Source organism: Ischnura elegans, chromosome 10, assembly GCF_921293095.1.
Source record: "Ischnura elegans chromosome 10, ioIscEleg1.1, whole genome shotgun sequence".
NCBI lineage: Eukaryota > Metazoa > Arthropoda > Insecta > Odonata > Coenagrionidae > Ischnura > Ischnura elegans.
Window position 1 is genome coordinate 78,060,264 of NC_060255.1, and position 26,274 is coordinate 78,086,537.

The window sequence follows — 26,274 nt, forward strand, 5'->3', positions numbered from 1 at the left end:
GAGACTGTTTTGAGAATCCTCTTTTGTAATATGAGCGGGTAGAAAATAAAAATTTTAGTTCTTCGACAATTTTTCATATGGTTTCAGATGATTTTAGAGAGCGCCGATTTTAAGAATTTATGTCGTATCCCGTCTCATTTGCCTAATTACACTTATATTAATCAATCAGTCAGACAGTGATCGTGAGTTATATAATATATAAATATAAACTAAGCTGATTATACGATATCTTTCCATTATAAATGCATTCATGCAGGCACGGTATTCTTTGAATCGCTCTTCCGAGCAATTGACAAAAAGTGGAAACAGACTATTGGAAAGTCAACGAAATTCGCGTCTAAAGGTATTAAAAGAGGGTAAGCGCTGCGTCACATTGCTGCTTTAATAAAAAATAATAATAACAATTAATTTTAATCCTAGAGTGGTTCTAGGTCTTAAATCTTCCGAGGTACATAATATAACACAGTACCACCGAAGTTACTCCTTATAGGATGGGTAAAGGTTCTTCAAGGTTAAATGTTCTCTGAGCAATAGTGCTCCACAGTTGCTTTTCTCCTCCCAATTTTCTCTAAACGAAGTTCTTAATTCTATACGCAAGCAGAATAAAAATGAAGATGGTTAAGAGATTTAACGCAATCAAGGAAATAGAGTGCTGTGCTGTCATGATATAATATCCGATTACGAGGTCGTCGAAAGCTAAGATTTTCTATCGTGAAAAAAATTGGGCCTGTCCGGGATTTGAACCCGGGACCTCTCGCACCCAAAGCGAGAATCATACCCCTAGACCAACAGGCCGTTAACATTTGCTCCGAAATGTTTCTTTAAACTGAGTGTCACAAACGAGGAGAAGATTTCACTTCGACCAACGATGAGCAGATTTGTGAAAGTCGCACGCGCAACATATTTGCCCACAGGACTTCCGCCAGCCATGCAGTCAGCCACAGTACGTTATCGGCTATAAATTAACTTTGCGAGAGAGGATATTTGTAGCTAATTTAAAAAAAATTACTTAATCATTTTTTACGCGATTTTACCGTCATACTTTTCATTCGTCGTCTTTGCTTACTGTGGATATCGTTTCCCAGTCCAAGACTTTATTGATAAAATATAAGATAGTTTTTTATGAGTAATGATTTTTCCTTGCTCTATCTGTTAAAGTCACTAGGAACGCAGTGATTGTAGATCACATACTTGAAAAATAAGAACAGATGATCCAATCGTAATTGAATCAAAATGGATTATCTGTTGGTTTATGGCATTGACCTCTTTTAGAAAATACCTTATTTACTTATGCGCACGAGGAGACTGAAAAATAAATAATCCCGTCAATGCTTCGTAATTACCAAGTGCATTCAAAGGAGTCAGTGTATTTTTCCCGCACGAGGTGGTCAAATGGGCCGTGCGTGAGTTGACTAATGGCGCTCCTCGCCGATATTATCTCCGCTGTATCCATGCCCGCTCTGGCATTTCGCGCTACCGCGGTCAGTCGCAAATATTAACAAAAAATTTAATTCCATTGCAAACAGAGAGTAATTAGCACTCAGATTTTTCTGATTCATGAAGATAATGAATAAATGATTCACTCACATCAGTAGACATATTCTGATAATCGCAACGTACAAGTGAACTCTATGAAAGCCATGAATGGGGAATTAATAGTTATATTACCTCATGAAACCCAATGCAATTAATCAGTAAGAAGCATATTTGTCGCTGATTTCAACAAATTTTAATGACCCTCAGGTTGATGAAATTAGAATACTTTTAATGTAATAATTTCTAGTTTCTCAAGATAGCAATAGAACATAGAGCGAGGTACACACTTGACGGAATCATACTACCTAGTTCATGATTATAATTGAATCAGACCAGTACGGTTACTGTAGCGTTGGCTACAAACAATAATGACCACATTAGTCAGTAGATTCAATTTAAACATACTTGTAGTTTCAGGTCGCGAGATAAATTTTTACGACCAATTATTGCACAAAGTCGATAAATAGTTCACAACAGAATGCACCAAGTCTCACAATAAATTGTTCATTTTTTACATAGTTCTCCACAAAAATGGAGCAAGACTCCCCATGTGGATACATACCTAAAGAATTCCATCAGATGGCGCGCGAATATTTTCCTTCGTAGCTATTCGGAGTGCCTGACAATGTAAAAGACTTGGAAATATGAAAAAAAGGAAATACAGCAAAAGTCGCCCGCCTGAGGGGAAAGCATATGAAACTACGGAATGGTGAAACGGACCCATTTTCTGCCCAATGCGTTCCAGGTGCGCGGAAAGAGATGAGGGGAAATATATAAGATTGCAGTTTTTTTCCTGAATGTGGCCTCTGGGGGCAAAGTTTACGATCGCATTTCCCACACGTTTCTGAGTTAGAATTTTCTCATCCATAGAGTATTCCGGAAAAATTCTAAGGGAGAGACTTACTATACCACCAAGTTGCTAGCGAAAAGCAAAGGGATGGTATTTTGAATATTAGAGCATTAACTGACACTAAAATACACAAATGATATATGCTGATAATAGAAAAAACAGTAAAATTCTCTAGCACTATCATCCAAGATATATGTCCTTAACTGTGCAAGCAATCTGAACATACCATGAGGTCTTTGAACCTCTGGCAGTTCCACCTAACCCGCGAACACCCTCAGATCGCTAGAGGTAGTTTTACTTACCAATCGGGCCGCTTTCCTGTCTACTTTTCTTAGTTCACGGAATCTTTCTAAACAGGATCCAATGCACTAGATATTCATTTGGGATAGGACAAAACGAGTTCAAACTAACATCTGTCTTCCACTTTATTACCATTGTATCTTCCCATACTACACTTGATTAATTCAAGTTTTCTCAGGGCTCTGAAACAAATACTTCCTACAAGTGTTTAATAGGGTAGCTAAGCAATTAACTCCCATATATTTGACTTAATTTGACGCCTTCATGTGCACACCATCCATAGCCTATTAATGGCGACGTCTCAAGAATTGCACTTCTGTGAAATAGCTAAGAATGAGCCTCAGTCGCCACTTCTGGCTCCACGAATGAGTGTTTACAGGCCTGTTGAGAGGATTGCAAAGTCCACGTCTTTACCAATTTCGCCATAGAAAACGGCAACATCAACAAATAAACAAAATTTACCACTTATTTGAGTGCTAAGTTCTTTGACACACACAATATAAAAAAAGACGGCCAATAACGCTTCCTTGCGGTACGCCGGGTAAAGACTTTCTAAACTGGATCCAATGCACTAGATATGCATTTGGGATAGGACAAAACGAGTTCAAACTAACATCTGTCTTCCACTTTATTACCATTGTATCTTCCCATACTAACTCCAAAACCAAACCTTCTAAGAGCGCGATACGGACATGGAAAAGCAATTGACCCCCTCAAGCGACATCTGCTTCTTCATGTACTTGTGAGCCCTACTCTGGGGTCAGCTCTATCCTCACCTATCCAATCTACATTTACCTCTAAGTTGAACCACTAATTGCAAGTGTGTAGCGGGACACCGTATTAAGCAGCTATTTGGAAAACTTGAGGGATTTTTATATGAATAAAAGATAAGAATTTTCTTTCATACCTTAAAGATAAAACGGATACACAGTATGGACATCAAGAAGATAATTTCGTAAGGAAAGGAGGCGTTCGTGAACAGGAAGGAGGTTCTAGGTGGATCGTTAAGTAACAGAATAGGCTAGTGAAGAGTCTGATCTGGAGTGTAGCGCTTTGCGATGCGGAAACAAGGACACTTTGAAAGAAAGACGAAAGAAGATTGGAGATGTCAGAGATGTATGTAGAAGAATGGAGAAGGTGAAATGGACGGAGAGGAAGAGGAACGACGAAGTGCTAAACATGGTGAGTGGGGAGAGGCAGCCTCTAGATGAGATGCGGAGGAGACAGAAGGTATGTAAGGAGCGAGGACAGTATGTTTAAAACAGTATTAGATGATAGAATGTTGAGTAAATGAGGGAGAGAAAGGCAGAGAATAGAGTCTTTGGATAGAATGAATGAAAATTGGCCCTATTGTGAATTATTAAGGGAAGATGAGGCTACCTGCATGCTTAATAAATACTCGAAGCAAACCTACTTTAATGCGTAGAATACTTTAATAATAATTACTCCAATTAGCATGCCAATTAACAATTTAATAGTAATAACAAAAATTCGTCTTTAATGGGCGAGATTGGGACGAGAAAGTCCCATCTTCATCCAACCATACGTCATACATAAAACAGTTGCAGAGAAATACATTGTCAAGTTACCCTTGAAATTACAGGTATTCTAGAGAGAAAGGCTATCGTATTGAAGATTTTTAATTAGCTTAATACAGAGTAACCTGTTCCCGCATTCTTGATGCATTTTCACCGTTGCATAAGGCAAGGTACTGATGTAAACGTCATAATGGAGATTGCGATCGGCGTCTCGTCAATTACTGTGGTGCATGGTGGGAGCTTCTTAAATACTCCATGCAAACCCACTTTAATGGGTAGAATACTTTAACAATAATAATATACACGCAAGATATTAGGTACATGTTTACCACTCCGATATCTGTATTCTCAGATGTCCTCGTCATGCCCTTCCCATCAGCCCCTTCCTCAACTCAACCCCCTCCCCCAGCTCCAATTCGATCGTCGCCTTCCGTCGGCATAAGAGCTTTCTCACCCCATCCTCCCTCCCCCTCCAATCCGCCCCTTTACTCGTTCTATTTTAAATTGGAAATATTTTTAGCGGAGGAGGAATGCGCGCCGTAGTAGCCGAGCAACAGAGGAGGCGTAGTCTGCCTTCGCTTCCCTTCCTACCGAATGAGGGGAGATAAGAAATTGGTTTGGGGAGGAAGTGGAAAACGCCTCTCTGTTCGGGGTGCCTTCTGAAATTTAGGGAAATGCCACATATCGAAAATATGGCGCATATGCTTAATCAAAAATGAGGATCAATTTTGAATGAACAAAACATTTAATTATGTTATATCTTCGATCATCATCACTGGTAAACATTCCTCAGATCGTTCGTAGTGAAGACTGCACGGGTTATCCACCGGGTATTGTCCTCCATGGCTGCCAAAGTTTCGGGATACGAGTAGTACTCCATCATCAGGGCTGAATGCCTGGGCTAAATAAGTGTTCGTCTCATATCGTCTAAAAGCAAGTTAGTTACCATGTGTATTAGTATTGTGTGCATGTACATTACTGGAATATCACAATTGAATGCAAACGATTAGAAAAAAAATATCACTGGATTCAACAAAAGAAATTTATTAGCCATGTATTGATAGCATCATCCCTATATAAATAGGGCATGATGGTAGCCCCAAAACGATTTCACAAGGGCTTCCTATATATTCCACCATTCTTAAAGGGTTTTCTGTAGTAATTTAATTGCATATGAGTGGAGTTAAGTTATATTATTATATCATTATTATTATTTGAATCGGGACTCGGGGCCTTGAGTCTCCTCTGATTGGTCCATCGTTTTAGCCAATAGGATTCTTGATGATGGAGTACGACTTGTGCCCGGAAACGTCGGCAGATATGGAGTAGATTACCCGGTGATGCAACCGAGCAGCCTTCAATACTAGCATTCGTCGGGATAGAATCAAATCTGATTTCAATCCTAGGATTTGGTTTGACGCAGCTCTCCACTCATTCCTCCGATAGACAAATCTTTTAACTCGTTCGTATTTCTTCTCTTTCATATTCTTCTTTGCCAGTTCCATATATTTTGCTCTAGGTCTTCCTCTACCGTTCTTGCCATCCACTTGTCCCTCGACGATTGCCTTCTTCAGGCCGCCATGTGTCAAGATATTTCCTTTAAGGTTGCTCCGACTTCTCTTCCCTCCTATTCTTCTGAAAACCTTCTCATTGCTATCCCGGTCGATCCGTTTGATCCTCATCATTCCTTTGTATGATGGATCTACATACCGCTGTATCTATGCACTGTCCATAAAAATTTAGCATCCACGCATAATGTTCATTGACGATTAAGGCCAAAATTAGGGTTCGATTATGATAAGTTCAATAGATTAATTCCAATCAATTACTGCTAAGTTTAAGATTTTGGAACCACTTCTTTCGATTTATCACTTTTTTAGTTAGTTACCGCATTAATTGGCCCATAAATTGGAAATTGGCATGGTAAAGTGTCCACAAAATACAATTTTTACGTGATTTTCGAAATATCATGGACCTCATAAAAGTCTCTGTGTGAAAAATAAATAAAAATTCCGGTCATTATCTACATTTGTTCTCCGCACAGAAAATACTCACCCGTAGCAACAATCGAGTCCAAAGAAATCCGATTTAAGTAAGCAATTTCCTAAAACATTTAGCATTTATCCGTCATCTTCAGGTCACTAGTGGAGTTTTATTAGAAATGTTGCTTTATACACACGTCGGAATGATGGAATTGGCTGTCGTTTTGCATTCAGGCTTCCTCTGATTAGCTGAAGATGTATTTGGGCAATGAGAGTGGGTCTGTGAAAAATTGACTTTAAAACGCGGGGGAGCATGTAGCTACCCTCTCAATTGAAGTTTCCGGGCAATTTGGTAGGTTCTATAGCCTTGCGTATGGGCCTCCAAACAAGGCCACATTATATATGCGGGCAGAAGAAATTAAAAATTGAATTAAAAAAACGTTAATTTAATTTCCCCAAAAATTAGGGTACAAACATGGAAAATTTAAAAAAAAAATATCTTGTTGGCACAAATCAGGGTAAACAAAACTTCTCTAAACAAATTAGTTAGACGAATGATACTGTAGTTTTGACAACAAAGTTTCATTAAATTCAGTTTCCAGATTAGATTAGAGCTAAGAGTAAGAATTGATTTCAAATGATCATCAGAAAACATTTGCTCGACGGTTAGATTTCACGTACTTCATTTTGGAGAATGTTTGTTCTCCCAAGTATGTTCACCCACAAGTGCGGGATTTGTTTAACACATGATTTCATCCGGGCCGTATGTAGCCCCCGGGGCATAGTTTGGAGACCTGGCCTAGAGGATCTACCTTGGGAAGTATCTTATCCTTGGCGATCACTCACAGTCAATCTCATGTCCGAGAGTGATTCCTGAATGGTCTGCAGTAACCAGGTGACAGAAGTCTTTCTTCTTGGCGGACCTTCGGCATTATTCTAGCCGTTATATGAAACAACAACATGTTTGGCCAACTCAACGGAAAAAGAATAGGTCTGAACAGTCTATAGATATAATGAGAGAGGAAAATTAATAAATTTTCATGACGGTAACATCAGTGTGTTACTCAAACGATATTTTTGATGTGTACACCATAGCCACTGACCTGCAACATTGGTTTTGATGATTATTGACGATTGGTTGGTAAAACCCAATCGGATATTAGAGCAATATTCAAAGTTTATATAAGTTATTTCTACCTAATCTTAAACTAACATACGTGGATGAAGCTTATCACTGACTCTGAGAAAATAAAAGAAATACGGGATACATATGATTCTCGGAACTTTCAGGAAACAGATAAATTAAACCGAAAACGTTCGAGACGAGATAATACACTACATTTCGGCAGATTATACTACTTTCAGGATAGATAACGACTCTTCTCAACAATTCTCTCGTTCTCCTAAAATATTTCAGAGTGGTTTTCAAAATTTATCTTTTCACAACGAAAGTAGATTCCACAGAAAACTTGGGCAGCGACGTGCAATTAATTTTTAGTCTAAACTTTTCACGAAAACTACATTTCACTATGAAGATCAATTTCAACAGGCTTTGAAGATAAAACTGAAGAGCACTAATGGAACAAAAATACCGTTAGTTCTTTCCATCTTAAGCACACTTATCGAGAAATTCAATTTCTCCTCTCATGTTTTTTTCTGTTAATTACCTAATTAATGTTTACGGTTTTTTTTTGCCACGTAAGGTGCTGCTTCAATCATCTTATGATACCGGCGGCATCACATACAAAGGGAAGATTTATGCAATTTTAGAACAGCATTCGTATGGTAATAGCGTTTTTTCAACCATGCACTCCCTCAAGCCAATTGTGAAGATTAATTCAGTACCGAAACTTGGAGAAAAAAGGCGGTGAGGCTGTAAAAAGTGTTCAAAATGAAGCCGTTGCCAAAGTGGAGGTGAGGTGAATAACTCCCGAGAATTTTCGAATAAAATGAGTTACAACCTTGATCATGAAAACGTATAGAAGAAGGATAAGAAGAAATATAAGCAATAATTAAAGTGTCCACGAGTTAGAGAAAATACAAATTAAAAGTATAACACAAGGAGCCAGATATTGAATGAAGACTTTATTTTCAGGGGTGCTTCAACGCAATAGGTCATTCCATATCGCCTCTCCCTCTCATCTTTACTTGATCTATTTTTTATCTTTTTCTTATCAATCAATAACTCGTCACATATTAATCGGTTCACGAGAAATAATGCTGCATAGGTACTCAAGTTCAATGGATTAAAATTGATAAACTCTATTAAGGAGATAACACTCTTTCAAAATTGTATTACAAGGTTGATTTATTCATTATTATCATTTCTAAAATATTCTGTAGATAAGATTCAAGTAAGACTGTTCACTCACCACATAAGGTGGCCATAGGCCCATGAACCACAGTTTTAAGCAACTCTAAATAGCACCAAACGATACCAACCTGAGGAAAAAAAGAAAATTTAATTAGTTTCTATAAATAATTATAGTCAGTTACAAAAAATATGCAGTAACACTCAACGAAAAATAAAAAATAAATATTTTAACAGCATAGTTATTAAAAAGTAGCGTCGTCCGTCAATTACGAATAGTTTGAACATTTTTGAACGCTTCCATATGATAAACTGTTGACTTGGTATAAATCACCCACACATACAAAGGTATGGACAAGTACGTTAACACGAGGAAAGGAGACGAACTGGTCATTGCCTTCTTCGGAGTCCACCCACCGACATGCGATGAGTCATAATAGCATTGAAATCCATCATCTGCTACTCATAAAAGATGCAGATTGTCTTGTAAGGGTATTAAATTAAGTTATAGCCGTTAATTCCCCCTTTTAGATTCTTTAAACTCTGGCAATCGCGCTGCAACGTGTAATTTGGAAGATATCGGAAAATTACTCACTCATTGAAATTCATATGGCATGTAATGGCTATGGGAAATGATGAGATTCAATCGCATGAAAAAACATACAGAAGATATAAATCTTTGCAAACTGCTTTCATACTCTCAGTGACTTGCCTTGATTCACACAAGAGTGATAGTATAGTTTTAACATTTAATACTGAATTTGTATGCATGACTAAATATGCATAGACGCATAGCAGAAATAAAAATCACTAAAAGAGACGAAATTGTAAGAGGTGAAATATTATAAGATATACCTTTAAATCTTTATGCACATTAAAATGCGCTACGATTTATTAGATATATATATATATTCGTATGATAGAATATATGTGGGCATATTTGAAATCAAAAGACAAGCTCTTAACCTCCACCTGGATAAAAACGTCTAAGTCATGCGCTAAAAAATTCGTATACTTATTTTCTTCTCGGGATATAAATAGAATTTACGGATGCTATATCTTATGAACCGCAATATACTACTGTAGATAAGATCATACAAATTAATTAAGAGAGATAGAATGTAGAAGAGATGATTTAGAATGTCGTTTTTCCGCGAACGATGAAAAAAGATAAAAGATTTATCTAAGTTGAAACAATCAAACGTAAACAAAATCCGTCATATATCTTTCCTAAGGAGTCCCTCCTGTACCTCACCCCACTTGATCCAAGGTGAATCGAAGGTCTTCACTGAATGGTTGACTTTTTAGCGGTGAAATCTCGTAATTGACTTCTTAAACCATTCCCCATTGGCAGATCGGCTTAAGATTTTCAGCCAAATCAGTGGAATACTTTAATAAAGTAGTAAGAATAATAATAATAATTCTTAAAAAGAATAAAATAAAAATAAAAAGTTTAAAAATTTCTTTTCATAAAAACAGAAAAAAATGTAGGGCATATCTACTAAAAAATGTCATTACTAGGAGATTAAAGCGTAGGTGCCAATCCTAATAATCCTAATCAGCAGTACCTACTTGTAAAATTTGTGACTTTAAAATCTATTTTCATCCATTCATTTTATTATTATCTTATTAAAATTTTGGAAAAATACTAATCCACGCATATCATTCGGTTTCTTTCACTGGGTATATACTCGCGTCCTTTCCCGAGGTAGACAAACTTAACAGGCAAAGCGCCACTCACCATAAGCCACTGTAACTTACGGAGAAAAACAGAAGAGGAAAACAACTCGGATGGGATATTTGTCCTCAAGTCCCTTTGTAGATGTCACGGGTGTCATTGTCCTTCCGCGGAAAACAAAAGACGAGCGATACAAAGGTGCGTACGTGATGCGGACAGAATGGATGACTAAGATGGTAAAGAAGGAATGGGAGTAACAAGAGATGGTGCAGCTGAAGAAGTAGTCAAACAGGCTACTCACCGTTTCGCAGTCATTTCCGTCGGGGGATTCCGCTTTGGAGGGGTAAAAAAAAGAACGACGAAACGAAACAATGCAGCAGCGGGGAGGGAGGTATGATTCGCTCGTAGCAAGGTCAAGGAGGAACACTTTTTCTTTCTCGCGCCTACTCAGAGCGGAGTCATCGGCTGGTTTCGTTCGGATTAAACCGCACGGGAAATAAGAAAACTTTGCGGTGACTGCAACACGTCCATCAGGTGGCCACTGGCGAGAAAGACAGGTCTGGTTCCACGAGCACAGACATTATGCATTCCATCGGGATTATTACGCATGCCCACACGAAAAGAAGAAGAATAACTCCCTACAACGTGGCTATATAATTCGGGGTACCCAATTAGAGACTGTTGAATCCGTGAAATATCTAGGAATTAGACTCAATAATGATCTATCGTGGAATGAACATATTCGAGAAATATCCGGTCAAGCTAATCGTAAAATGGGTTTTGTTAAAAGATTATTAGGAAAGCGCGACGACAAAGTGAGAGAAATTAACTACTTTTTCCTCGTTAGACCACATTTAGAATACGCTGCCAGTGTTTCGGACCCTCATAAAAAAGGTGTTAACAGAGTTAGAACGCGAGCATAGAAGAGCTGCCAGGTATGTGAAAAGTCGTTACGATAGTCTTGTTAGTGTAACTGACCTCTTAGATAAACTCGGATGGGAATCTCTGTCGGACCGTAGATTGAAAAATAGACTAAACCTTTTAGATAAATTCAATAGCAGTGTCTTTTCTAACGAACGCCAACGTCTTACGGACGCCAACATACTACGGAAGATCAGATCATATAAATAAAGTAAGAGAGATAGATTGGGGAACAGACAGGTTCAGAATGTCTTTTTTCCACGATTAATAAGAGATTATAACGGCAGCGATAGAACTAATTAATAGATTGCATGACTTGTAGTGTAGCCTACTAACCTATGTAAAACTTAATTCATGTTTCTTAATTTTATTATTATTTCTAACAGCATATGGTAGTATAATTTGTTAGAATGCGTGACGTTTTTTGGACCGTGTGGTGTGCATAACGCAACAAATAATGTAATACCGTAACGTATAAACGTAACAAATGATGTATGAGGCCCGATAAATCGCTCTACCTCGCTCGTAGTATTTTTATTCGCGCCGTTTTTTCCCGTTTCACGAAAAAAAACTGTCTTCCGTTTTAGGTCTAACCTTACGAGGAAGAAGAGCAGATGGCTCCATTATTTGAATTCGACCACGATAGACTAGATGGAGGGATAGGTAAACAAATAAATATGCGACGGATTTCGGCATTTACATTGAGTCCGTGGAAGATGCAGCTTATATATATTGAGAGCCCAGTATATGTTCACCTCGGAGCGAAGAGAAGGATTATTTCCTTCACACTTCTCCGTGGACCGCGGACCCTCGGGCGCTGTTGGAGCCAAGCGATATTTGAACGCCGCGTTGAAAGACGCGAAATGGAGCTAAGCAATCTGAGAGTGTTTTCTATTTGCCCGATGTTTAGTCGGAAGAGGTAGGAAGATGTTAGTCCTTGGCTCGTTCTAAAATAGGGGAGAATAGAAGCCATTTTCAACGAATGACATCAGCTCCTTCGTGGGTTTTCCATTGACCTCGTTTAGACGGAAAACGTTGATGAATGCTAACGAAAATCAGCTTTTACTGAGCATAAAATCACGAAAATCTGTAAATATCCTTGCTATTTTGAATCCAAGAATTTATCCAGCAAACATAACTCCACAATAAGGCACGAGCGAGTTTTTTCACCTCCACCAGAAGAGAGAAAAGCGTACAAGTTCGAGGAAAATATTATCTCCGACAATAGCTCCATAAATTAAGTTTTTAGTCATCTTTGCTTTCCAATGAAACCGAATTTTTTCACAAGTATTCACCACCAATAATTTTTTTTTCACATGGTTTGACCACCTCACATACAAAATACCCGCCAACATAAACAGAGAAAAATTAATTTTAACTGAAATCACTGTGGATTATCCGCGTGATCCACTTGCATTCTTGATTTTGAATTCCACCATAAGTAATCTTAGGCAGTATTTATCTATATAAATTTTACTTTGAGCCTCTGGCCTAAATTTCAAGTGAGAAATAATTTGAAACAATTTTGCGCCAGCACAATGCTGAGTAAGAATTCTAAGGTGAATTTAAATAAGAAGTAGAAAATTTTCACCAATGTCTGAGCAAGAGGTTAAGTATAAAATAATCTTCATAAAAAATAACTTTTAAATACCTTAAACAAAAATACTCTAAAAAGGTTTTCAAATATCGTCCGAAATCTAGCGGATGCATAGAATTTCAAAAATTGAATTGTTTTTCGACAAATGTGGTACATACCATACCGGTTTAAACGCGTCTAAGATATAGTTCCGTCTTAAAATATAAGTCAAACACTTTCATCCACGAGTGTTTTTAATGTTTTACACGGACTACATTTTCTGGACCGCAGGTAGAATGGCATTAATTGTATTTCTCAAGAGGCTACCGCAAGCGAATCTCTTTTTTGCAATTAAACTACTTAAGTAAAAGAAAACAAAATACATTAAAGCAGCAAATAATTATTAGAATATTTTTGGTCGATAAAATGAAATTGAATATTTAACAAATTTAGACAACATTGCAAAGAAATTCCGTGAGCCGTACCCCGTTCCTTGATTCAAATCGAGGTAAAAAAATAAATAAATAAGACGGAAGAAGATACAGGTTGAGGGGAGAAGATATTTGGCAGAGGTGAGGATAGAAAAAGAGTGGCTTGGGAATGAAGTCACGAGTTGATAGGTTTACAAATGAGGAAGCCACCTCATCCCAACGCGGTTCTCTCCAATCCCTTCCGTACATCCTTTCCAAACTATCTACCATATTCTCCACCAAAAACCTACTCCAGATCTTGAATAATGTTAGGCACGATGTGGTGGAAGTTTTTAATACAGTAGATTCCGTTTAATGGGTCCACCGGTTACTTGGGGCAGCCGCTTAATTGGGGCAGATCTTGAAGAACAGAACCCAATAGAGGAATATTCCAGAGTATTCTCCGCTTTATTGGGACAGCATGCCGCTTTATTGGGCCATGAGTCGGCGACATTGACTTTATACTTGTGACGAAATTAAATTTTTTTGTTTTCAGAATAACATTTTTTATATTTTCGTCCTTTGATTTATTCTTATTTTGCACAATGTTCCTATTCTTGCCCTATTTTGAAAGTTCCTGTTGTTATAACTATCCGCAAGAGGATAGGACTTTTCTTTAATTGGACTTAGTAAAAGACGTTCATTCAGCGTCGCCCGAGGCTGTGACAAATATTTTTAACAAAAATGTAATAATTCTTAAAAATGATAATAAATTAACTAATCTCGCTGATTTTTCAATTAAATTAATATTTTAACAAACTTTAGTTGCATTATAAACATTCTTTAGTCATCTTTCTACCATTTCAAAGTTTGTTATTCCCATGTTATTACAAGAGAGTCTGCCTGATTGGGGCAGCCGCTTAATTGGGGCAAAGTGCACAAGTCCCGATATGTCCCAATTAACCGGAATCTACTGTATATGTAAACTTGGACATTGCAATATTTCCACTGAGTTTAATTTTGACATTATGCGTTTCGTTGCTACAAACAGCATAATTAAGTGCTGATAATGTTGTTTGTAACAACGAAACGCATAGTGTCAAAATAAATTCAGTGGAAATATTGCAATGTCCAATTTATTTACATACTCCAGAATTCGGTCTGTATTAACCATTATTTTTACCTTTTTATTTTACATAAACAATTTCTCATTATTTAAATCATAACTTCAAGTATCCTATACATTAATAAAGAATAGATTTTATCTGCCATTCCGTATATGCTCCGTTAATACTGCACCTATAGAGATATATGGGGTACTACTTTAAACGTTGAACAACCGGCTTCCGACAAAAAAATACTATCTAAATCTCTATGTTCACTATTCACCCATTAATTTGACCTAAAAGTTTCGATTTTTCCATGACAATTACTCACGCGAGTTATATTGACTCCACAATTTTTTTGTTGAATTCTAAATTTAAAAAAAAAGGTTAAAAAACCGTTTTCAGTGATATGCATGTTGGCGCCTAGAAATCCATAACCAAAAAGTTACAGACGACAACTTTGTTATTTCGAATATTGTATTTTAAGACGTTTTTTTTTTAATTGCGTGTCATTATTCAGTAACAGACGTTAGATTGTTCCAACTGGTACCAAACTCCTGTATTTTAATAATATGTTTTGTATATTTTTGCAAGAAAACAAGTAAAAATAAAGTAATTTGTGGTAAACCTTTTCTATTTTAAAACCTAATTACTCCGTTTCCTTGACATACACGGGTAACCTAGCTAGCCATTTATAGCGTTAAAGTAACGGGATATAGAATAAAATCCGAAGATTCAAGCCTAATGGAGTGGAATTCTTCCATATTAAAATAAATATTTGCAATATTCCACAATTATGAAATTCATTACGACATAGGTTTCAATGTTACGACATCACCTTCAAGATCTCCGCCATTATAAAATTTATTACAACCTCGGTTTCGATGTTAAATCATCCTCAAACATTAAAACCTTGGTCGTAATAAATTTCATAATCATGGAAGATTGCAGTTATTTATTTCAATATGGATATACAATGAATGAAATTTATTACTTTATTTCGTTCCATTCACTTTACTAGATAATGAGTGCTTAATGATATTTTTTATTATTCTTGATATTTTGAAATGGTTTTAGACTAGAAATTAATGATACTTATCCTATCTTCAGATTATTTATAATTTTTAATATCATGAATCTGTGACGTTTGGGCCGTAGTAATATTTTATTTCTATTGGTTGGGTACCGCTTTTATCCATATTTTTATTACATTTTAATTTAAAAGATTTTTTAACGCATCATACATAATTGTAAAAGGCAACACAGTCCTCAAATTAACTCATTACCTAAGATCATACGCAACTAAACAGTGAGCAATGCTTAAAAGAGCAAAATCCGTTCTTCAATCTCTGAGATCTTTGCTTAAAACAGACGACGCGTAAGAGGAGGGACTCTATTTCCGATCCAAGCTTTCTTTCTCTCTCTCCCCAAACTCTTCTCGGAAGCTATTAAGAAGAGTTGAGATGAAAGGAGATCAGGATAAGGCGAGCAGACGTAATGAGCCTCAAGGCGAGCCATAAGGAAGCCTAGACGCAATAGAAATATGGAGCAGAGAGTTTCATGCATAGAGAATTCAAGCCTACCCGAAGCGTTGTTATTCACGTAAGTAGAATAGTATCTAAAATATTCCATTCTAAGAAGACAGAAGGGCTTTGGCATATGTTTTACGCATTCCAAAAGAATAATTTCTCATTTAAGTATACCGGGACTAGCCGCGATGAAAAAATAACAGTCACCCGCAATGCACAAATTGAACTAAAGTTACAAAGCGAAAAAAAAAAAATAATAATAAACTCATTTATTGCTCTAGGAGTTTTAACTCCTTTGGAACATATAAATTGTTAAAGTGGTGAGCAGTACAATTAACATAATAAACTGGAACTAATAGAGTAAAACTGGAAAAGAATTATTTATTTTTTTAACAGAAAAACGAAACATTAAACATACCAAGAAATGAATAGCACAACCTTAAAAAAGAAAATTTAGCTTAACAAATGAAACAAGAACTAGATTACTACTTCTAACACAACAATAGGCATTAATCACATCAATGAGGAGATAAATGATTATTAAATTACATGATCAGTGTTCATGAGTTGCAAGAAAGTAGGTGGGTGACAATCCTTTTCTTAAATATTTCCTGTGATGCACTGTCTTTTACATGTTTCGGCAAATCGTTCCACAGCTTTGAGGCAACAACAGTAAATGACTTCTGAACTGTAGCTGTGGGGGTCTTGGCTGGTAACACCAAGGGGTTTTGGCTGGTAACAACATTAGTGTGTTTGCAAATACACAGAGAGGAAAGACGCCTCGGTAACATAACTGGCAGAAGTTCCCATTCGGAAATCGATTATTTCTCTGTGGAATTTTCTTGTGATTTATCCATCGTATCTCAATATCTACTTCATTCTCTTATGGCAGTTCGAGCTTCAGATCACAAATCATCTTGACCCTCGATCCTTTCATGCAAACATGATGGGTTTTTTATTTCAAACATACACTACCCCAGGTTGATTAGCAATATCTCCATCGTTTTACTTCATTAAATTTCTACAGATTAGGAGCTCTCACGAAGCAATACATTCTTCGACTTGGTGGAAAATAAGTTATTGCTTGATAATCAATTTAGGAATGGGAATCACATTATAAAATGGGAAAAATATATTTCCAACAATATATAATTTCCAACTAATTTGAAAAATTCGTAATTAAGCTAAAATTTTGGAATCAGAGAACGACCCATTTGGTATCAAGAGGCTTAAAGACCTGAAGATTCATGCATATAAAATTATAGATGTGGATATCAGAAGAGAGTTAAATGCTGCCTGCACTTAACAATAAATGATATAGTGACCCTGGGTTATGTTGGTTCAGGCGGACTGAGAACTGAACTCTATTGCAAAAAGCACTGCAATATTAGTCTTTAAACCCTATTCAAAGATCTTTTAAATATTATTCAAATTCCGAGATATGAAATGCGAGCTCTGTTTTATATGTATATGAAATACGAGCTCTAAATTTGGAGCATCATGACTAGATCTACCGGAAAATTTTATCTGCAAATAATATCATAGGCCATCAAATAAATGAGCTGATAAAACGACACACATTACGGGTGAAATAAGAAAAGTGGAGGAGAGCAGAAAATTGAAAAGAAATCATCATGTATAAATGCGCAGAAATAAATAATAGGAGTGAAGAAAGGAAAAACGATAAAAATTATAGCAATAAAAAGAAACTATGGACAGGGCATTAAATAGTATTGATTTTTTTACTATAATCTTTTCATAATTAGTTGACCGTGGTCACAGCATTACAGGAAGAGTTAGATCATACGGGAAGTATCCAATATCACAATCCTTTTACTGGTCGTACTGATGCCTGTAATTAGTTCCAACTCACGGTTCTCACCTACACACATGACGCAACTCATTGCGAATTTGCTGTTCACACATTGTCATTCAGAAGAGATCCGGTCTTGTGTAAGCAAATCACTTCCTTCCTTCTCTTCGCAGCAGGAAAGTCAACCAGCAGCGTAGGCGGAATTTCAATCGGACAAAAAACGACCATAAGTAGCCCCCGCATAGTGTTTTCGAAATAACATTCTCCGCACTAATGTATCCAGATATGAAGAAGGATTTGAAGGATATGAAGAAGGATCCAGATATTTTTACAAAAAAAGGAAAAAGAAGTATATCTGTGCCACGAGTAAATGTGAGGGTAACAGAAACATATAGTTTGGATATTGTTATCGTAAAATGGGTTTAAGAACGTAGATTTCCACAGTGTGTGACGAAATTCCTCTTTAACGGTTACTAACGCAACGGTTGCTGTAGCAAAACATCAGTGTTGGTTGTACTACTGTCAGTGTCTTCAAATAGAATTCTATTATTAGGATATGATTCGAGATCGACCTGAAGACGACAGGGAAACTGTTGTCTGCGCCAAAGCAATCGATGCGGTATTATCCGAAAATTGAGTAAAATGGGTAATTTGCGCAAAATGCATTTGAAGAATATGTCGGAATGGTGTAGAATTAAGATTATTTTGCCACTTTTAAGATCCAAATGTGTCTCTGAAAACTCATCTTTTGAATAAATAGTAAAAACTCAATGCAATTCTCCCAGTGGAACACTTAAACAGGCATGGGAGTTCCATTATCAGTTTTGATTTACTTCTACCATTTTAATAGATGAAAATGTTACTCCAACCCCAAAGCCTGAAACATGGTTGAGTGTGTTTGTCTAATTGCAATTCCTTTGCACGGAAATTTCATTCCTCGATACAATGACCTTCGGACAGATAATTTTATCAAATATCATAAAAAAATATTAATAAGAAATTTTAGAAAATATATTGTCATTAATGAATAAAAATGCCTTACTTCAAAATATTTTATATATTCGCATGCTCTCAATATATAATTAAGTCATATTCTGATCTAATCCATACCACTTGTGGTCTGTAGCTTAATTTCTTTTAAACTCAAAGCCTTCTTCACTTACATAGAGGTCTCCTGAGACATAACGCTTCATATCTCGCCACAAATTGTACCAAGGTCGCATTATTATCTTCGCAGAAACGTTCGATACCGCCTTAAAATCCGGATTCTATCACGCACCATATCCCTCGCCACGCCCTTAATTGAATGACACCGTGCACGTCTCTCTCGTACCAGCATACATAAATGAAGGATATGGCCTCAGTCACCCCTTACACCAATTTGTAGACTTTACCCTCCTCCAGGGGTCAAGGGTCGTTGATTTTCTGGTCAGCATCGCTCGGTCGATACACACCGGCGAAACTTATTCAGTCATAAGTCTTGTGGGAAACTGACTGGAAATATTTACCGAAAGCAATACCACAGTAGATCATTACCAAGTATCAAGGAATAAGGAGATTGATACCTATGAAAAATTAATATTAATTTTTTTCTGCGATGATCTTAGTGAAAAATTACTCCGCATACGATTTGAAGCAAGCGTTTTTGCTTACTGATGATCATTAGGGTTTAAAATCATTTTAAGTAATTTAAATCATTAGAGTACTCATAACAGTGGCTTTAATTGACCACCAGCCACGAGGTTTACACGACGTGGCCTTATGTTCTAGCAATTTAAGGAGTACCACTCAAAACAATATCCTATTTATTCCCATCCACGGTCAAAAAAAAACTTCTACTTTTCCCTTTTTTTAAATGCACATCTAAATGGTCTCCATTTTGGGATTAAATAGGAAAATCCATGGACTATCCCCGTTTTGATATAGTGTAATGTAAGGACATTACACTATATCAAAACTAACTATAGTATATGTAGGACGAGTCGCATCAAGGCTGTTCCATTGTGTACACTGAATATATGGCGTATCTACTCGTCTCCAAGATTGCCAGAAATTATTGGGTGCGTAGTTTCCGGATTCATGATATTAAAGGTGGAAACTTATTCTGTATGTGATATGAGTAAAAAAAACTGTTTTCAATACGCAAACATTATTTTTATATAATTTTAACAGACCTCTTAAACCAAATTAGACGTTAATAATTAAAAAATTATTTTTATCCAGCATTTATTTCATAATTTTATTTAAAAATTAATGATCTCACATGTGCTGATTGCGTGAAAATATTTCTTGTTTTAATGTAATACGAATTGATAGAGGCCATTGATATTTCAATCGGGAAACGAAAATAGTCGCAAGGTGACATCACGGTACTGCGCACTCAAGCTCACTTGCTTACGTATTCCAACTCTTTATGTTATCAACAACACGCATTCTTGGAGTGCGTGCATCCATGCATCATCAACAGTGATGAAATTACAGCCAGCATTGGAGGAGTCGGAAAGGGAATAACTTTCTTCTGTGTGGTCTGCACTGAGGGAGGATTAAATTTGGAATGCCTCGAGGGGTTTTAAGGAGCAGGGTTTTTGGAGGAAACCGAGAAGGGAGGGGGATCTGGAGCTGCGACTGACTGGGTGAATGACCCCTCCCTGTGTGGGTGAGACGGAAAGAGGCAGGGTGGGCCAGGATGGGTGGGGAGTCTAAGAGTGTACGAAATGAGGCGAACAATCCACCGTTGAGAGCGAACTGATGCCCGCAAGTAGTCGCATCTCACACGATATGAAACGCTGAATGCGTGGAATCTGACATTCAAGAGAAGTGTCTTTTCGAACGAAGTTAACCATACCTTACGGACGCCAACATACAACGGAAGATCAGATCATATAAATAAAGTAAGAGAGATAGATTGCAGAACAGACAGATTCAGAATGTCTTTTTTTCTACGATCAATAAGAGATTATAACGGCAGCGATATAACTCATAAATAGATTGCATGACTTGTATTGTAGCCTACTAACCTATGTAAAAAAACTTAATGCATGTTTCTTAATTTTATTTTTATTTCAAACTGCATATGGTAGTATAATTTGCTAGTATACGTGACGTTTTTTGGACCGAGAGGTGTGCATGTGGGAGTCCAATTGCATGCTGCATGCTGGTGATTGATCACTCCCTGCCAAACACCCTAGAGGTGGCTCGCAGGGTATTATGTAGATGTAGATGAATGTTTACTCACAAGAATTTTTACTAAGACCAACAAACTTTGTTTTAGAATAAAATCTCTTAAAATTATTAAACTGATGAGCCACCTCATACCAATGAGGAGGCTCAATCTTAGGGCTATTGACTAATAATGATAAGGATATGTGCCGATTAGTTTAATAATGCTTATTTCATGAGCTTGACTATCAAAAAATATTGTCTATCACCATATATACAGGCTCTATATAGGCTATAGGCTCTTCATTCATTCATCCACGTTATGCCAATGTGTAAATAATTGAATGCAATTAACAAATGACAGCACGGAATGAAGCAGAATTCTAGCATACACTCTCTAGCATCCATGACTGATAGAATTAATAATATTATTGATCGAAAGCAGATACATTTTCCCCACTCGTAAGGCAACATTTTCTAATAGAACCAGCACTGTAGGTAAAGAAATGGAAAAGCAAATATTTGAGGCTACAGATACCGGTCTGTATATGCTTGAAGCCACGATAAATCTCTCTGCATAAATAATGAAAGCAATAAGGTATGTTAAATGATCCAATAAACAGAATCAATTGACCGAGAAAAAAAAACACTGAATCCATTTGTAAGGAATTCCTTTCAATTCAAAACCCCACGTTCGAAAGGTAGCTCGATGATCGCGTGTAATTTGTTTTCGCGAGCCAATGAGGGCCTTCAACCGGATTACCCCATCGGAATCCGCACACAGGCAACGCCTTAAGCATTGGAGCGTTCACAAAAAGAATGATAGGTTCCCCAAGGCGATAAAAATACTGCAAATCACATAATGAATACGTGCAGGCGGTGACACGAGCAATTACAGAAAATTGAATAAGTGTTTTGATTTAAGTGCTTTTAAAAAAACTAGGTTTCTACACAGGATTGAGGAGATGAATTTAAAGCAATACAAACTAATGCTATGGAATGGGTTCATTAAAAATTATCTAAAATAAATTTACAACCCATAATATGCTTTATGCAGTTGGTAACCATGAAAAAATAGAAGGAAAATATGTCCATGTATAAGACTTAAAATCAAAAAGAAATAATCCCTAAATTTTAAAGTTATTGTTCCTCATCTTGACTTAATTTTATATTTTATTCTCCGTTACATGTTCTGGAGTTGTTATTTTGTACTGATACATATTCCATTCGATCTCAGCTAATGGTTATTATTCTTGGGAATACATTCAAATTCATGAAGGAAATGAATAATTTTATAAAATTAAAATTAAAAAGCTCTCTCAAACATCAAAAAATCGAATTAAAGCTAGTAAAGAAAGCTTGGACTTTCTAGACTCGATACAATAAATACGAAATTAAAAAAGAAATCTATCCCAGTGTTGACAGCTATGCTAAGGCTTTAGTTCATTTTGCAGCCGTTATTGATCCTAATTAGCTATAGGAAGTGAAGTAATAACCTCGAGGAAGTATTAATAAAAAGAATATGCAAATATATTCATGTATAAGCAAATATATCACAAGGGCAAGTGGAAAGAGTCGTTACGGGAAAAAGATACTGAAGGAACCCATGGCTTATTGACCTTGGCGTGCGTTGCCGAGATCAGAACATGAGAGGTAGGTACCACCACTCACTTCAAATGTAATCAACCTCACACAAAGCACACAAACTGTCAATTATAGGGGACCGCATGATCGAATCAAAAATTCAGGAGCCACACCACGTTTATCTCCCACGAACGGGTTTCGCCCATTGACCTTGGCGTGAGTTTCTGAGACCACATTTCGTGAGACACAACCCTTCATCCTAGCAGTGAACTTTCCCTTTGAGTACACACGGAGTGCCAATCACAGGTGTCCCCTAGAGGGCGGGGCGTGGCAAAGAGATACGGTGATCCTTACCCTAGAACCAGAATAGTCACTTGTCACTAGTCGAGTTCTAACAAGAAAACGCGAGTACACGAATGATCATTTCTTCTTACTACCCCGTAAGCCGCCTTAAAAGGCGTGTGGCGGGGAGTGCTAGGACACCAGCTATAAACTTCTATGGAAATATATATTAAAAAATAGCTCAACGTTGCGAATGAATTTCTCTCTTGAGTCGACCAAGCACTTATTAAAGTCTGCTCTCATAAGGGGAGAAGGAACTCCTATACATATTCGTTCGATAAAATATTTCTCTTACTTTATAGTCTCTTTCAGACCTGAAAACAAATTTGAGTTCTAATGTTATCCGTGAGATAATGGCCTCCATATGACATATAAGATATCTGCTCTGAATTTCCCAGGCCTAGGACATAGCCGCTATGTCCCTCGGCTCTAATCCTAATTTGGGTAGGAGCTATAAAACGTGATATGTTCACACCGTTTTCCTTTTTAATAGCTATGAAGCAAATTGACAACATGAGTAAATATAGGCATTGCGAAAGCTTACGCCCACAAATGTGCAAAAAAGCAGAATAGACGATGGGGATTATGAGCACACGAAAGGAAGAATATCCAACACAATATTCACTGAGCAAAAATAGAATTACGAGGGCATAATAAAAAAAGACAACGGAAAAAAATAAAAATAGATAATCTTTGGTGAAAATAAATCTAAAGAAAACATCACGAATATTAAATCAAAGAACGAAAATGAGACAATTTATATTTTCCGTGAGCTCATGCTACTCTAATTGGTCCTGGTAATCCATGCTTCCGGTATTCAAAATGTAGTTATCACAGCAATTATTCGGTTACTCGAGTAACAATGACGGATTTCATCTGGTAGACTCTTATGTCTTAGCCTTTGGTTATGTGAAAAAGCGTAGCAGTGTTTTCCGTGAGATGACGGAGGGTGACCTAGGATAGTGAATCGCGTGCCAATGATGACGAAAGAAAATCGGAATCGATCAGGCGAGTCTGCCTTGGGGTGGTTTCCTCCGCGGCAATTTTCCCCATCGAGGCAATTTCCCTCGATTCAATTGCTTTAACTTCTTCCCGAAAAACACATGCGGTCCGAATCGCTACACACGAGAGTGGAAGGAATTATTAATCGATGAATTGAGCCGAGTTAGAAACGTAGACGAGCGTGACTATTGCCAGATGAAATGGGATCCCAATGCAAAACTACTACCGCAAGGGTTTCCCAAAAGGGCTTCTAACAGATTTTGGTGCAGAAAATGGTAGCCATCCGCAAGTTACTGAAAAACGATGTATTACGCTCAGTATTATTGTCCGGAACTAGAAATTCATGCAAATTTTGCGACGCACAGTCGTCCATAATGGTGGAAAGTGCGGAAGGGCGCCTGCCGAAACCAGAGTATCAATAGGTTTTTTAGGTCACTGATTAAGAATTTGACATCAGAACAATTCCGTGCTGTAAGTGGAAGCGTCGTTTGGTATAGATATAATCTCAACCACGATTTCAATTTTTTTAGCAGATTAATAACCACCGAACTTTAATTTCTTAAGGTTGCTTGTACCGTATCATTTTCAATGCATTTCAACACCTTTTCAGATCCAAATAAGGTTATCCTGTAACTAAAGATTATGTTTAAATTGAATGAAAATTAAACTTTGTTTTTCCACATAAATATTTATTCTTGAAAAATGGTTAAACGCAGGTTATTTTTTCTTATTTTTTTCTTTTATCGTTCTGTTGGACCCGGAAATATCGTGTTGTTGAAACATGGTGTCAATCGAAGCCTAACATCCAAGTCTCTAGCACTCTAGCAGCTCTCAACCTAATCTCAGTAATATCTGCTTTCTGTTCGCTCGTAGTAGTTCTGACGAATAACGCAGCAATTTCCTTTGAATTATAATGAGTTCCCGCAATTATAATGAGTCCCCGTTTTAATCTTTCTGCGCACTGTCGTATATGCTTGCCGGATTACGCATTACCATTGCCAAACATCGTTGTCGCAAATACTACGAACACGACCACTCAAGCAATGTGTACTGGTAAGACCCGAATTCGAGGCCGAGCATAACACGCCGTCACAATGTGCGTGATTTCTGACAGCAAGGTCGAATAAATCGGGTCCGACCAATGAGCCGCGGCGCCTTCGTTATAATTTTAAAACAGGCCGCATGCGACAGGACTCCGTCGTGACGTTGCGTCCCTGCCCTAATTTTATTTTAGCGCCGATCAGAATTCGAACTGGGGTGCTTTTGAGTGGGCGGATATAGAAGCCGCAAAACCAGCGTTATCCCGAGGTTTTCCGATGCGCATATGTTTTTGTAACGGAGGGCTCGTGGGAGGGAAAATGCGGCAGGGGAATGTGGCGGGAAGGAGGGGGACTCCATCTTGATTCGGCACCGTGTGGCCAACAGATGACGGCGAGACTTTCCCAGCATCCCCTTCGCGTGCACTCATTTACGTGTAGGATTCCGTGGAGACAAGATCCTCGTAATCTTCTCCCGGGAAACGGATTCAGTCTGTGTTCTTTCGCAAATGACAAACGGGTAGCGTCTCCCTCCATTACAATGGAATAAAGGCCTCCAGAGAAAACAAACAATGAGAAAAGCATGGGCGTACCCAGCGAGGAGCAAGGGGCGGGGGGGAAGCTAGAAGCAAAAATCACAAAAGTCTTTACGCAAAATCAGCACTGAATTGAAACGAAAGTATTCAACAAATTTTCTTTAAACCCACGAAAAATGATATGCATTAGTATAAGACGTAACTAAAATAAAACTGTTTTTCCAAGGAAATAATGACATAAACTAATAAAGCGCTGCTATAATTTTCTTACAATGCTGGTTTTATTCACCTTTTCTATGCTAAAATGTCACAACTAGGCTTGCCCCCCCTAGGCCATGGCTCCCCCCCCCCTCCTGGGTACGCTCTTGGAGCGAAACCATGCCTTACGTGGGATAAATAGATAGCTAAAAAGGCGTGATAATAACAATAAATAGAAATCCTTATAGTTACATGAAAAACTAATTGAGGTAAACACTTGCTATATAATTTGCCAGGAGTCCCGGGAGTATATTAGTGGATAAGCAATGAAATATAATGATGTGAATTAGAGTCATATTTTGAGTATGATTACGGGCGTTTCTTTGAGGCTTAAACAAGAAAAATGCATTCGACAAAAGACCACATTTAGAGAGACAAAAAGTTCTTATTGCCACCTGAGAAAACTTAATGAGCCATAAAATTATAAGGGCGTAATATCAGGTAGAGATTATGCGCTAAAATAACAGCCACTCTTGGTTTTTATTAATAATAAAAATATGACTCAAATGAGTCTTTTCTAATTACGGGCGTTTTCAAAAGCTTGAACACATAATGTGCATTTGGGTGATATCCAATTATGAGTACGATCTCTTTCGTACGTTCCACCTAAAAGGAAACTGCAAAGGATCTACCGTTCCGTTATTTCATGATAATTACCAGATAAGCTCAAATTTCCAACTTTTACGGGGTTGTATTTCGTATTTCCATAGGTATTTTTTCCAACAGTCTTTCCACATCAAGTGATTTCATTAACTTCTCAGAAAAAAAATACTCCTCATGAGTTATTTCCCATAGCAAGCTCCCAA

The 26,274-nt window shown here is 37.3% G+C and overlaps 1 protein-coding gene and 1 non-coding gene across 3 annotated transcripts in view; both read right to left on the bottom strand.

Annotated features, from left to right (window-relative positions):
• Positions 1–26,274, bottom strand: part of LOC124167359 (protein amalgam-like) — a 483,736-nt gene that overhangs the window by 340,504 nt on the left and 116,958 nt on the right. The gene's annotated exons all lie outside the window — the stretch shown is intronic.
• Trnap-ugg lies at positions 724–795 on the bottom strand. The gene has a single exon. It is a non-coding gene; the product is annotated as a tRNA-Pro (tRNA).